The 14914-nt window shown below is 39.0% G+C and overlaps 1 protein-coding gene across 2 annotated transcripts in view; it reads left to right on the top strand.

Annotated features, from left to right (window-relative positions):
• Positions 1 to 14914, top strand: part of LOC122796262 (C-C chemokine receptor type 4-like) — a 418095-nt gene that overhangs the window by 185234 nt on the left and 217947 nt on the right. The gene's annotated exons all lie outside the window — the stretch shown is intronic.

The following is a 14914-nucleotide window of genomic DNA, read 5'->3' as shown; positions in this document are numbered from 1 at the left end:
CCTTGGCATCATAAAAATCTACTGCCAATTATTAGCGGACTGGAGTTCCACTGTGGTGAACCCAAACCAGGAAAAGCCGAAAGAACAAAATATCCCTTATCTGTACGTCACAGATTACCTTCTTCCTGAATGACATACTAATCTAAACACTATATCAAGTGTCATAAGACAATGCTAATACTTGTCAATTTGAGTCCATAATACTGTTTATTTTGATGTACACAGACATGTGCAACACTTATATAACCCCATTTTATGAAGAGACATAGCAAAAGCATGACACAAAGAACTGTTCCCTTTATAATGGGCTTCCATGAGTTTCATCTTCAAGAAAATCCATACATGGAGTTTATAAAAAGCAAGCACTGTTTTTGTCTCATAGGATAAAGTTAGAAAGAACCCCTAATACACTAGACATGAGGAGAAGCTCCACATTCTGTGTAGCTTATATCTCATATTGGGACAAAATGTATTCAGGTGTAACAGCAATAGCAACCAGAAACTGTACACTGACTCCCTGATCACATTAAGAATCAAGATTCTGGGTTTTGTGACTAGACAGGAAACTGCTTAAGGGGTCAGTAGTGGCATTTAACAATTGTCATTAAAGCAGAGGGTCTTCTACTGGTGCCATCAATTGAAAGCTCTGCTTAAGGTGAGTGCTTATGGTGGGTCTATGGACATTTGTTAAGTATTCAATTTATGCTATTCTAAAGATGTGAAAGTGAACACAGATTTATAAATTGTCCCTAGGCTAGCAACCACTAGGGTCCTTACAAGCGTAGTGCACCCCAACCCATTTGGATCCCAAGTGTAATGGGGGGTGGGCATGGCAGTAAGGAGGTAACTAAGGGATATGTATGGCAAAGTGTTAGTTAGGATAATACTTTTCTTATTGAAAGCCTCTGTACATAAGGGGCACAGGGGCCAAACCAGGACTAAATTCATTATTTCCCATCAGATGTATTTATTTTTATTTATTTCCCATTTGTTTACCAGGATAGTCCAGATGGACAACAGGTGTCCATTTTCAGTGGAGTCCTGGGTAGAAAGCTCCAGACCTTACAGAAAGTGAATATAATGACAGTGATTGGTTACAAAAGTATAAAATGAGATGAAGAGAAAGAATTTTACAGTAGCATAACAGGAAACATAGTAGATTAAATGTATACAGAAGTCTTACTCATTGTAGTAGAACATATTGTAACAAAGTATTTTCAGGTGTTAACAATATATACAATATGTACAGTAAGACAGGTTGTAGCTATATATACAATATGTACAGATATAATTTGTTGTAAGACAAGTTGGTAAAAGCCAGAGCATAAGGGAGTAACTATACATTGTGCTATAAGGTAAACTCTAGGAGTTGGTGTGATTTCACCGGGGAGGGCTAAAGTTACAAAGGCGGTTACTGTAGAGGTAAGCTTTAAGGAGGTTTTTGAATGCCAAAGTTTGGTTTTGCATTCTGAGGTCTGGAGGCAGGGTGTTCCATATTTTTGCGACTACGCTGTGGAAGAGAAAATCCCCTGAGCTATTTTTGCAGGGGACGATAGTGATTAATGCTTTATTGCTGGATCGTAAGGATCTGTTGGAGGTATAGAAGTTTAAGAGTCCAGATAGGGCAGGAATTTTCTCTGGATACTATAATATTTGGTGTGCAAGGTTAAGTTGGTGGTAGTGAAGTATGTTGTGGAATTCAAGCCAGTGTAATATTTGTATTGGCAGAGGTGGGAGCGAGATTTGGCATTATTTGTAAACCCTGCTATATTGTTATAGCATGTAGTAAGTCTGTTTAAGTTGGTTTTACTTATGTTTGTAAGTCCTGGGATGTGTAAAGTAGTGTGGACAGGAGGTGAGTTCTGGCAATGTCAATTTGTGCCTTGGAGGTAAGGAGCTTCTTGCAGCAATAAAGGGTGCCTAGTTTTTTGTGAACTTTGGAGATAGTTGTAGAGATGTATTTATTGAATTTTAGTTGAGGGTCAATTGTAAGTCCTAGAAGTTTGGCGTCTGATATTGGGGAGATTAGTGTCTTTTTGTTTGAGAGAATAGAGAAGTTGGGGTCACTGGGCTTTGGTTGGTGAAACAACATAAGTTGAGTTTTCTTGGGATTTAATATGAGTTGTGCCTTACTTAGCCAATTTTCAATTTCTGTAAAGGATTCTTGTGCTTTTTGCCGGAGGAGCTGGATATTTGGCTCTGAGAAGATAAGGGTTGTTTCATCTGCGTATTGGACTAAGTCTGCTTTTGTTGAAGCTAAATGAAGTTGATTTGTAAATATGTTGAAGAGCAGGGGGGCCTAAAATAGAACCTTGTGGGAATCCAAGTGTGTGGGGAGTGGGGGGGGGGGTAAGGAGTCGAGCCATTTTACAGACTGTTGGTGGTTGCCTAAGTAACTTTGTAACCAGAGTAGGATTTGTCGAGTTTTTGTTTGAATAGGGTCATGGATGAACTCTGTTTTACATTGGTGGGGAGCCTATTCCATAGTACGGGGATCCTTTAGGAAACATATATGCCTCTCCTGCACATTATGCTTATGTCACAAGTTTAGATCCCTGGATCTAGTATTTTTGGTGCTGCTTGTTTTGTGCATGTGCAACAGATCTATCAGTGTTGGGTCTGAAGAAGCTCTGTAAGCCAGGCATAGATCCCCTCTCAGTTGCCTGTAGGAGACTGAATACAGAGACAGAGCCTTTAGGTGATCAATGTAGGGCAGGGTGTTCATGCCCTGAATTCTCCTGGTGAGAAACGTTTGTGGACATTCCAACTGATGTACATGTCTGGTTAAGTGCATGCCAAACAGAGCATTGTACTCAGTGATGGGTCTGATAAGGGCCAAGTAGAGTGGTACTGTAACTTCACTGGATCTGGATGCCATACCCTTACCTATAAGTTGGGCAACATAGAATGATATTCTTACTATCATAGTTGCATGTTGGTCAAAGGTCAGACTGTTGTCTACATATGTTCCCAGATCACTTAATAGTGGGTCAACTCTTAGGGATGTTTTATCAGTGGAGTAATTAACTGGAGTAAACAATTTCCCAAAGGCCATCATAATGTTTTTTTTTTTGCATTGAGTTAAGGCCACAGCTTTGACACCAGTCATCTGTGTGTTTTAAACCCTCTTGAAAGATGCTGCCATCTTGGGAAACCTATAATATTTTCCAATTTACAGTAATTTGTGAATGTGGTGAGCCAGAGACCTTGAACATTAGCCTTGATTTCTGAGAAAGTGATGCCAAACAGGAGTAGGCCCAGCACGGAGCCTCGGGGTATTATCGACCATGGGATGGGTAGGGTCAATTTAACACCAAAAAGGATAGATTAATTCAAGCACCAAAAGGGAAACTGGTTAGATGTAAAATAGCCCACAAGGACAGCTAGCCTAGTACTTACCTATGAGCAGTTTACCTCTCTAAATGGCAAGCTTAGCAGATGCTTGGAAAAAAAATATGTCTCTCACACACGCTTCCTTGCCATACAAAATGCATATTCTATATGCATACATGTCTTAAGTAATTTTATGTATTGCGTATTCTGTTGCTACATGCATGTGCTGCATTTTTAAATACCTTGTGTGTACCTTTGCTTCCTGCTTCAAGTTATAACATTTTGCAGAGATATCACAGCCTGCAGTTGTTAGAACATCTATGATGATATTAGCATAACATTTTAACCTTTTATATGGAGGGTAGCAGTGAAAAGAAATGGGTCTACTTATAAGAGATTTTGTATATGACCTTGTATAAACAATGTGGAAACTGTGTGCAGATCTTATTACGTATAAGATGAGACATAGTTAAATATGAGTTTAATAAAGTCTAGCATAAGGCATCAACTGGTCTTAGGTGTCAATTTTAGCGATTCAGCTTATATTAAAATATTCTATTAGTAACCTTTTACAAGGGTAAATATGTATTTTTTAAATGATACAAACAAGGCTATAATATTCCTTTTCTCTTTATAATGCCATTTTTACTGCATTATACTGCTTACTGTAGCATACAGCTGTAAAGTCACACACGTAGACAATAGGATCTGCAGGAAAATCAGATTAATTTCAAAACATCAACAACAAAGTAAGCTGCATTGCAAACAAATAGTCCAAAGATGGGCTGAACAAGGATATGCTGGAACATTTATTTGTTTCCCCTATTCATGAGGGATAGGGGTAATAAACAAACTGGGATGAATCTGCAGCTACCTATCCATTCGTACAAATTAGATTTGAAGAAAGTAAGTCAAGCACTTTATGTCGAGTGGAAGATTGTCCATAAAAATTGTATGCTGTGTGATTCAAACCCATTCCACCAACATGTTCTATTTATTTAAAAAATAAATGGAGCACTTGAGATCCTTTGAGCAGGTGTTTGGATAATACTGGACTAGTAAATGTGGATCAGGTCTGAGAGAATGAAGTCTATTGGAACTCTATGTGAAATGCTAAAAATTTGCTTACCAACTAATTCAGCTAGAATGCTCACACAGTGATTAAATTATATTTATACTTAAAAATAATTTTCTTTCAATGAAATAACGATTTAGTATATTTACTGTAGACATCAGTAAAATAAATCTTAACACTGAACTGAACATACCTCTTAAACTCTGAGCTTTAAAAAAAATCAACACTAACTCTTAACAATCAGAAAGAGACACACGTTCTTATTCTTCACAATTATACCAGACCATGTATATGGCAAGTGATAAATGAACATATGCTGTTTTTCTTTCGGCTTTTCCCGGTTAGGGGTTGCCAAAGCAGAACTCCAGTCTGCTAATGATTGGCAGTCGATTTTTATGGTGCCGAGGTGCCAGCCCAATGCCCTACCTTCAACGAAGGCATGCCCATTCACGCATGTCTTTCAAACACCACTCGACCACGGGGAGGACATGCAGACTCCACACAGAAGGTGCTCCAGCCAAGAATTGAATGGGAGAACCTCTTGCTGTGAGGTGACAATGCTACTGCTGCACCACCGAACATATACAAATTTTAAATAGAAAAATTTAATAAGGTACGTTTCCACAACCAGGTCTGAACTTATGAAGAACTCTGGATTTGAGCAACGATAAATCTGCAGAAGCTACATCATAGCAGTTAAAAGGCATGACTAATGTACGACAGCACTTTTCAAAGAAATGTTTTTAAAAAGTCCACATCGGAAACTTACTTCATAATGAAATAAACATGAGAGGTACAAGAATCCAAAACCAGGGCATTTTCACACTAGCATTACTCATGTAAAAAGATGACAAAATAAGATTTGCAATAATGGGCATATACCATGAAGCATGTAACCTTACCGCTTTGTTGTAAGAATCACAAATTGTACAGTTTTCATCACCCTTTCTGTCCTCTCATCACACGCATTTTGATGAAAAAACACTGACAGATAGAAAGAATGTACTACCCACCATGAGGTACACCCATTAAGAGACTTTTGCAGGTTAGAATGGCACAAATCACGTGCTTCTTGCTGCTACTCTTCAGCCAGGAACCACACACTTTTGTCTTTAAATTCAATGCATGCGTGCATCCTCCATGTCATTACAGGTCTTGCAGCTGTAAACGTGGGGGGATCCCCTCCCCCCTCGCTCTATAGTTCCAGTGCCCATGAAGCTCCCTGGAGTGCTCCCCACCTCAAAAAATCTAGGTAAACACCTTCAGCCACAAGACAGATGATCCTGGAAATTCTTAATGTAAGAGCATAGCAAAAGTAAATCTATAGCGCAGTTGAAACAATTACCAAACAACCAAGTCCCTAGTTAATTCACCCCTAAGCAAGGTAATTTGGAGGCAAAAATAACTTAAAACGTTAACAAACAGAGACATGACTATTTTGCCAAAAAAAAAAAATAAATAAATAAATAAATAAATAGACTCCCGCTTCTTTAATGGATTTTCTACCAAACAGCTTTTGATTGAGTTTTGAAAATTGTGGTATGTTTTACTGTGTTTATTGCATGAGTCAGCAGGGCACTTTTGGTGTTTTTTCTCTTCTCCATTTTAGTGTAATCCCTCAACTTCTAAGCACATAAAATCTGGCCAAAGCCAAAAATGATAGGGAAACAAAGGCCCAAAATAAGGGGCATATGTTAAGTATTTCTTGTATATATTTAGAAAGTGTCTAGAATAACAGGTTTTCAAATAGATTGCATTTTCTAAAGGATATGAACTCTGAAGCTCAAATTTATATCACTATACAGCAATTTCAGTCCTCAGTGATTTGCCAGAAAACCACACATTTTATGAAGAACAGACCAAAAATTAGGCAAACAAAACTGGGCATATATGTAATATATTTATATATGCATACACATAGATAGAGATAGAGATGCAGATAAAGATATAAAATATAGATACAGATATAGATATACATAGATATAGATGTAGATATAGATGTAGAAAAAGATATATAAGTTAGGGAGATGGAAATATTTTACTGTGTTTTTCGAATTAGGTTATTCAGTACTGACAAAAATCTATAAAGCATAGTTTGCTTTATTGTAATTTCACTAGACAAAGGGAAACACTAAACAGCCACCTAATTCACAAAGTCTGGAGCTACATCTCCATAAAACACAAAAGTGCAGCCCTTTACCTGATGTTTTAATGTTGGAAAGCAGTTATTATTTATTTACATCACTCTTAGAAAGCAAGCAATTCAGCTAGGTTATGAACATAAACATAGGAATGTCTCTGCACTGAGAGAAGGTGAAATGGTGGTCTGTCTACAAAAATACTTTCACATTTAATGGTCAACAGAAAATGTGTTGCCAGTCAATTTTGCTGTGGTTTCAGAGCAAGTATTTATCACTTGCAGGTCTGTATTCATCCTGTTAGCTCACAATTCATCATAAAGTTCCTGTTTATAATTCTGAAGTTAATTTATTGAAGTCCTCAGAAGACTTTCAGTTACAAAAAAAAAATATTTTAAATGTCTGATGGTTTTATTTACTTAAACGAGTCATCACAATGTTTACTATATTTGTCATACTGTAGCTCCTACTTTTTTATGATGCCTATTCATCAAAATAGGGTTTTGTTAGACTTTTGATTCAGGACAGCCTTATAAATGTTTTTCCACAGAGGTCCTAAATGTTTTAACAATAGTCACAAGACACGTATTAAAATGTATCAGTTTATTCACATTTATTGGTTCATAGGTACTTACTATAATAATAGATCTGTGAGGATTTTTAAAAATCTAGCCTTATATTTCCATGGTAGTTTTTTAGCCTTTATGTTTTATGTACAAAAAAAAAAAAAAAAACAGGTGGGCAGAACAAAAATATGTTGGGAAATTTACTTGTTGCCCTATCCACGAGAGAAGGGTGCTAACCCCGGACTGAATATGTGGTGACCCATTCGTTCATCGAAATTACATTTGAATAGAGTAAAAGAAAAATGTTACTTTGTATGTACTGGAAGATGATTGCACAGAAGTGGTATTCTCTGTGATACATACCTATCCCAACAATGCATTCTACTTTTGTTGCAAAAGAGAGTGACATCCCCTGAGTGGGTGTTCATTCTATTACTGGACTTGCAAATATGTAATACGCCTGTCAGGATAGGGTCTGCCGAGGCTCTAAATGTGAGCCAGAGGTCGCCTCTTAGCAGCCTGTATGATACTGAGAAGAGGGGACAAGGTTTGGAGAAGGCCTGGATAGTTTTTATGACTTAGGCACTTGATTTTTTTAGTGATAAAAGTTTTGCAGTCTTTCCAGTTTTTGCAAGTGTTTGGACAAGAGGCATTATATACAATGATTGGCCTAATGAGAACCAAGTACAGTGAAATGATTTCATCTCTAGACCAGGATGCCAAAACTTTCCATATAAACTGTCTGATGAAAAGGGACTTTCTTACAATCGCAGCTACATGGTGATCAACGGGCAGTTCATTGTATGTATACATAGGTTCCTAGATCTCTAACTATGACTTCAACTTTCCGGGGTATGATGTCAATGTTATAGTAACAAGGGAAGTCATGCTTTCTGTTGGATAGGATTATACATTTCTTGACTTAGTTTTACTCCATAGTTTTGACAGCAGCTATTAGTTTGGGAAATGCTCTCTAGAAGTATCTTGGTGTCCCCTGTGGAGTTTAAGGTTGTACCAAATTTACAGTGATTGGCAAACTTGGTCAGCTATAAACACCTAACATTTGCTTTGACTTCCAAAAATAAATGACAAAGAGGGGTGACCCAAGGACCGATCCCTGGGGTATACCACTAGTAACAGGCCTTTTGGAGGATGTGTAGTCACCCATTCTAATTTTCTGGGTTCTATTTTTGAGTCAGTTTGCTATCCAATGAGTTACACTAGGTTTTACATTTAGTTAGGAAAGTTCATCTATGATACCTGAGTGTGGGACGGGAATAAACGTCAAAATGTGTGATGTATATTGACATTGCTTCAGTAATCTTCAGGAAACTGACCAGGTTAAGTAAGTAGGATCTGCCCTTAACAAGTCTGAACTTGCTTGCATTGAGAGTTTGTACATTACTTATGTCCATATTTATTAATTCCATAATGTTCTTTTATATGCCTTTACAGATAAGACTGGTCAGGCTTATGGGTCTGTTACTGCCGTGGTCCATTGATACTCCACCTATGTGCAAAGAGATGACTGTTGCTGTCCTTCAATCATCCTGCATGAAGCCTATTTGGAGGCTGATATTGAATAGTCTCTTTAGTGAGTCTGATAAGTCATGTTTCAGACTGACCAGTAGGCAGCCCAGTATGTTATCAGCCTCGTAAAAATAGTGTTTTTAACCTTGGATTTTACTTTGAGGATTTGTTCTTGGGGGATATGAGTGTGTATAAAGCTCATATATGATATGGGAATATAGGAGTGGAAAGGATGGTGATGTTTAAAATAAATTTTCTATTAGTAGTTTGAGTATGTGATATTATTTACTATCAGCTCTGTGCTGTGCATATTAGATATACATACACCCCCCACACACACACACACACACACACACACACACACACACACACACACACACATATATATATATATATATATATATATATATATATATATATATATAAAATGTGGTTATCTAGGTAGATGATCAATGGGTGAGTGATATCAACAATCCCTGAGTAGTACAATATTCCATTTCCACAGTGATTGTGCAATCTTGAAGATATATATATATATATATATATATATATATATATATATATATATAATTAGCAGGTGATGTGAGGGTCTTGAGGGGCTTACTCTCCTGCAAAAAACAATGCTTTACTTTCTTTATTTAGTATGCAATTACACGACACAAGGCTGTTTACTGGCGCTTGCATAGTGCACTGCTGACTTCTATGTTTTTCGACAATGCATAGTCAATGTTTTTGCAGTTGACTATGGGTGTTTTTGTTATTTTCTGTTACACACACACACACACACACACACACACATATATATATATATATATATATATATATAGATAGATAGATATATATAGATATATAGCACATTTGATTAGCTATACTCTGTAATGACACTAAAACTAAACAATAAAATCTTAGTCTGAAACCTTTAGCAATTCATTTTTAAATTAAAGTTATGTACTTACCATAATGACAAGTCTGCATTGATAATTCTACTGTTATCACCTCTGGGGCTTAGACAAGCAGAATTTAGCCCAGCTATGCAGACTTTCCCAGACTACCGAAGCCCTTCCCCTTTACCCATGGACCTCTTAGTAGAAAGATCCCACCTCCTGATCTTGTAAACCCACTCAAGCCAAGAGCTGTACAAGCAACAAATAAAAACCTCTATGTACAGACAGCCAATAAAGCTGTAAAGGTCTACCAGGTCCAGGCTTTGGGATGGCAGGGCAGAATGTTGATGATGATGGACCTACTAATCCAGATTCATTGTTATGGTAAGTATTTAACTTACATACCAAGGACAGTAGTTCCATAGTGATCACCTTCAGAACCAAGTCCCAAGCTATCCTCTTGGGTGGACCCACATAAAACAAAGGCCCCAAATAATGGTGTCACAAAAGGAATAGCTGGATCTAGAGATCACATCTGAATGTATGGAGCACAAGAATGTACAGATATAGTCTGAAGTTCAGAAATTCTCTTGGTGGAAGTGATAGCCTCAAGAAAGAGTGTCTTCCAAATAAATTCAGATTGGCAGTAGCAAGTGGCTTAAAAGTGGTTGAGTCAAATTTTCTGGCATAAAATATACATACCATGAAGGGACAGGGTCTCTAATTGGTAGATTGAGAAGAAAGGTGTCCTTGATGAAGGTTTGTAGACCTTCACAGAAGCTGAAGATATGGAACCAGTTCTTTAATGAAAATTAAAAATGGTTGCTAGATGAACTTTAAATGATTAATAGCTCATGCCACAGTCAAAAAATTAAAGTGTTCCAAAACAGATGGCATCAAATGGTTAAAGAAAGGAAACTCCAGGCCACAGCCTAAGTGAATAAAAAATGAGCCCATTTACTCAGATAGGTGTTTCACATATTGTGTTCCTGATTAGAAGTAGGCTGGACACCCTTTTCTGAGTATGATGGGCTCCTGGCCCTCATATGAATTGATAAAACCATGTGGTTCAGTATAAGAAGTGCAGATGGAAATAGAACCTACCTGAAAGACGTCCTCTGGCTGACCTCAAATGTAGGGAAACTGTCCAAAAGATAAGGCCTTAGTTGGGGGAAAAAACACTTGCAAGGGTCAAAATGAAGCTATCAGAATGACCTTTACCTTGTGCATCTTACATTCTTCCAGAAATATTAAAATAAAAGGAAACAGGAGAAAAATATTAAGGAGACCTAGGGCCACCTAGGTATGAGTGCATCCCTGTGACATTCTCCCAAGAGATAAATATGGAAATATGGAATAAGAAATTACTGCCTTTGGGATTAGTCAGGGAAGCAAACAGATAATAGCAAGTGTTTCTCCAATGCCAGAAATCTAGCTGCAGACTGTCTGAGAGACCACACATGAGACATCAGCAGGCAATGGCTGACTATATCCACTACTAAGTTGGCCTGCCCCAGGATATGGCCAGCTTTGAGAGAGCAATTGTATGCAAAGGCCCACTCTAACTCTTATGCCCCTCAGAAAAGGGGTTATGAATCAGTTCAACTTGTTCAAGTAACAAACTACTGCCATATTGCCACAGCGGATGGTAGTAGAATATGAGGGACTGAGTCTTCTAGCATTTACAAGTTCAGAATGATTGCCAGCTTTTCAAGACCTCTGTCTGTGTCCATATTCCCTGGATAGTCTGCTGTTGGTAATGCCCTTACCTTAAAGCAGAAGCATCCATGGTGACCCACTACATTAAGGGTAGGGGCCTAGAAAGGTCTGCCCAGAGGCAGGCTAGATTTGTGACTGCACCATCTGAGGTGATCCTTGCCCTTATTGAAGATCTTGACAGGGAAGTCTAAAGCATCCATCAAGCTGATTCCACTATACCCCAAGTGTTCATTGTAATACCCTAATGTGAAACTGGACCTTGGAGTACCATGTAAATAGAGGCTGCCATGATAGCTAGTATCTTTAGACATAGTGCTGCTGTCATCAGGTAGTCCTGCAGAATTTGTGAGACTACTCAGTATATACTTTGAATTCTGCCTTCAGGCAGAAAAGTCAAATAAGATATTGTCCAGCTTACAAATTTGAAATGCAATGGACTGTTTGGATATTCAATGGGCTTTGTGATATTCAACATTATCCCTAAGGAATGGAATAGAACTAGGATTGTGGGGGTCACCGGTAGCCAGTCATCCAGGTATGGAAAGACCCTGGACCGAGCCTTCTTTCTTGCACTACAGCCACCACCATGTACTTCATGAAGAGCATGGGGGGGCTGAGGTGAGACCAAATATGGGAATTAAACTGAAAGTGATTGGCTCCCACACAGAAATGAAGAAACCTCCTTAAATCCTTGGCTATTTTGATGTGACATGTGTTTATATGGTCAAAAGAAAAGATCAAATCTCTTTTGTATATATGTGGAAGGATGGACTGCACTGTGATCCTGTGAAAGGAGCCTTTTAGAAAAAAGTATTTAGAGCACTCAAAATGGAATGGGTATGAGGTCCTCCATTTTCTTGAGAACCAAAACAGACCTGAAATAAAACTCTATTCCTTGATTGATTAGGTGGACACCTTTGATTGCTCTCTTCTGTGAGTGACTTACAACACCTTTTCTTGCCACAGCCTTCTGATAGGGTGGGACATATGGAAGAGGGAAGGAATGCAGTCTTGGAGATGAGAAGAAGGGTGACAGGAAGGGGATTAAATAACCGTTGGATACAAATTGCCCTCACTCACTTATCCCATGTGATGGCCATCTACACCAGCAAGTAGATGGGCAAATGACCAGTGACTGCTTCCAGAGTAAAACATCCAGGCATAGCAAGAGGGAGCAAGCTACACACACCTACACACACACACACACACACACACACACACACACACACACACACACACACACACACACACACACAAAATATTATGATGTTTCTGACTGATCAGCCAAAGTTTCCTACCTCTGGTTTGTCAGCCATTCAGAATGTTACCATGATCCCTAGGACATCTTCTTGAGCCCTTAAAGCCTTGCTGCTGTTGACAGCATGTAGATCACATTTGACAAGGACTCTATTTCATCCTAGAAAAGCTGAAACGTAGAGGTTGAAACTTAACCCCAGCAGCTGTGAGGCTCTTGCTCTTTACTACCTGTCCAAAAAGAAGAGCTTCATCATATTGGACATTGAGAAACCTGGTATTTGTATCCTCATCAAATTCAAACAAAGACATGCACAGTGTTACATGGCTATGTCACTCCCTGCTGCTTTTGGCTAAGCCATCCACTATAGCTTTGGATACTTCCTTCAACAAGTCTGCCTGGAACCTAAGCATGTGTGCCATAAAGGTTATTACCCTCTTGAAGAAGATAAATGACAAGTATACTCACTTTGCTTGTTGATTCATTGCCCTCAGTTTCTTGCTAAGTGGATAGAGTGCTGAGCTTGATAGTACAAGAACCTTCTTGGGTGCAATGACAGGCACTGTAGAATCAATCTCTGGGATAGAAGCTACTACATTCCAGGAAGTTAGAAGATACTGTTTAGAATCCTGTGCCAGAGAGCCACTACAATGAGGTTCTTTCATACTGACTCTACCACCCAGTGAATTATCTTGTTGGGTAGATGACAACCCAAGACAAACACTTGGACCACTGGAGGCCCTTCTCAAGTATGAACTCAGATTTGGGGGGGGGTCCAGGAACCCTTCAGCTTTAGAAAAATTAATTTCTAGTATTTCTCCAAACTTAGGTTCATGGGGGGTGTGGCCATACCTCGGATGTCTCCTCATTGCCATCCAAATCCATAGTGGGAGACTTAGATGGTGAGTCTAAGTGCTTCTTGTTGTACTTGGATTTCCTTGGTGCTCCAGGAGTGCAAGACTCAGAAACAGAGAAAGAAGTCATAGGCCCAGATGAAACAATGATAACTGGAGCAGACCCAGTCTCTGCTACCTGTGCAGAGGTGGTGGGTGGCTATCAATGCAGGGATATGTGATCCCAAGGAGGACACAGCATTCAAGATCCATGTCAGAAGGGGGCCATGCAGAGAAGCTTGCATCATTTTGGCCAGTACTGACTGCAAGTCCTGATGAGCTGATGGACCCAGCATCAAAGGGTCAAAAGTTGAGCCAGTCTCAGTCTGTACAGTCAGAGCTCTAACCTGCATTGACACTGACAGTGAAGGTTTCAATGCTGACCATATGAAGGCCAAGCTCAGTGTCAGACTGCCCTGTCCAGTGACAAGGAGAGTCAGGACTAACCTAAAGCCCTAATGCTCAAATCCAGAGACCAAAATGAAAGTGAGCTCTGGCATCAAGGATCTTGAGGTCTGAATACCTGGCACTACTAGCAGTCAAGGTTTGAAAGTAGTGGTTCCAACATTAGTCCCATTATCAGCTGCAATAGATCCCTACACACTGACTCCAACAGCAAGAGGCTGCCTATCAGCTGAATAGGGACCAGTCTCTGGAACTGATCTGATGAGAAAAATGAAGGAGTAGAAGCAGAAAAAAAATGAAGGTTATTGTGCTCAAGTCATCCTGATATTGGGGGGGGGGGGTGAGACCATATGTGCTGCTTTGTGATGAAATGCTGCCACATCCTGGAATAATTCAACTCAACAAAAATAGAATGCCTGGATCTGATGGACGTTATTGAGTGAGGCAAGGAATTCTAAGCTCTGCTTTGATGAATCAATTCTGCAAGGTTGAAATATTTCAGGTACACCCTCTGTGGATGTAGTAAGCCCTGGAAGGAGATGGACACCCCTCTCTTTGGTGCCTTGGCAAAACCAGCTGGTCTGAGTTAATTGGTGCTTTCCCTGTGGAAGTCAAAGCAGGTGGTATGGCAGGAGAGGAAGAATCTTGTGCTGACTGAGGGACAGCAGTGGACCTCTGCTTTTCCAATTCTTAGTGGTTCCTTCTATCTTTAAATGCTGAGGGCTTGAAGGTAGTGTATATGCTGCATTGCTCAGAAAAAAATGAGCTTCCACAAGATATGTCAAACATATTAAATAGCAAACCTGCAGGGGGGGGGGGTTACCTCAAATTTATATTTTATAAATTCCATAGACTCTTTGGAGTCTATTTTTTTTCCATTTCTGAAAAACAGGTTGATGAAACTGCAACAAAATATTTAGCAAATAAAAACAATCAAAACTGCTAACTTTCTTACTAAAATTTTAACTACTCTACATCAATAACAGTAAGTGCAGCAAAAATAGAAATAATGAAGAAGTTTAACAAATGAAATGGCACCTGAATGGTGAGGGGGAAGAGGAAGCCGTAGCTTAGTAGTTCTTACAGAAGAGAAACAAAATGGGCTGATCTGGTAGC

This window comes from Protopterus annectens, chromosome 3.part0 (genome assembly GCF_019279795.1).
Source record: "Protopterus annectens isolate FY-2018-M chromosome 3.part0, PAN1.0, whole genome shotgun sequence".
In the NCBI taxonomy this organism is placed as follows: Eukaryota; Metazoa; Chordata; order Ceratodontiformes; family Protopteridae; genus Protopterus; species Protopterus annectens.
Note: the sequence above shows the minus strand (reverse complement) of the source record. Positions and strands in the feature narration are given on the sequence as shown.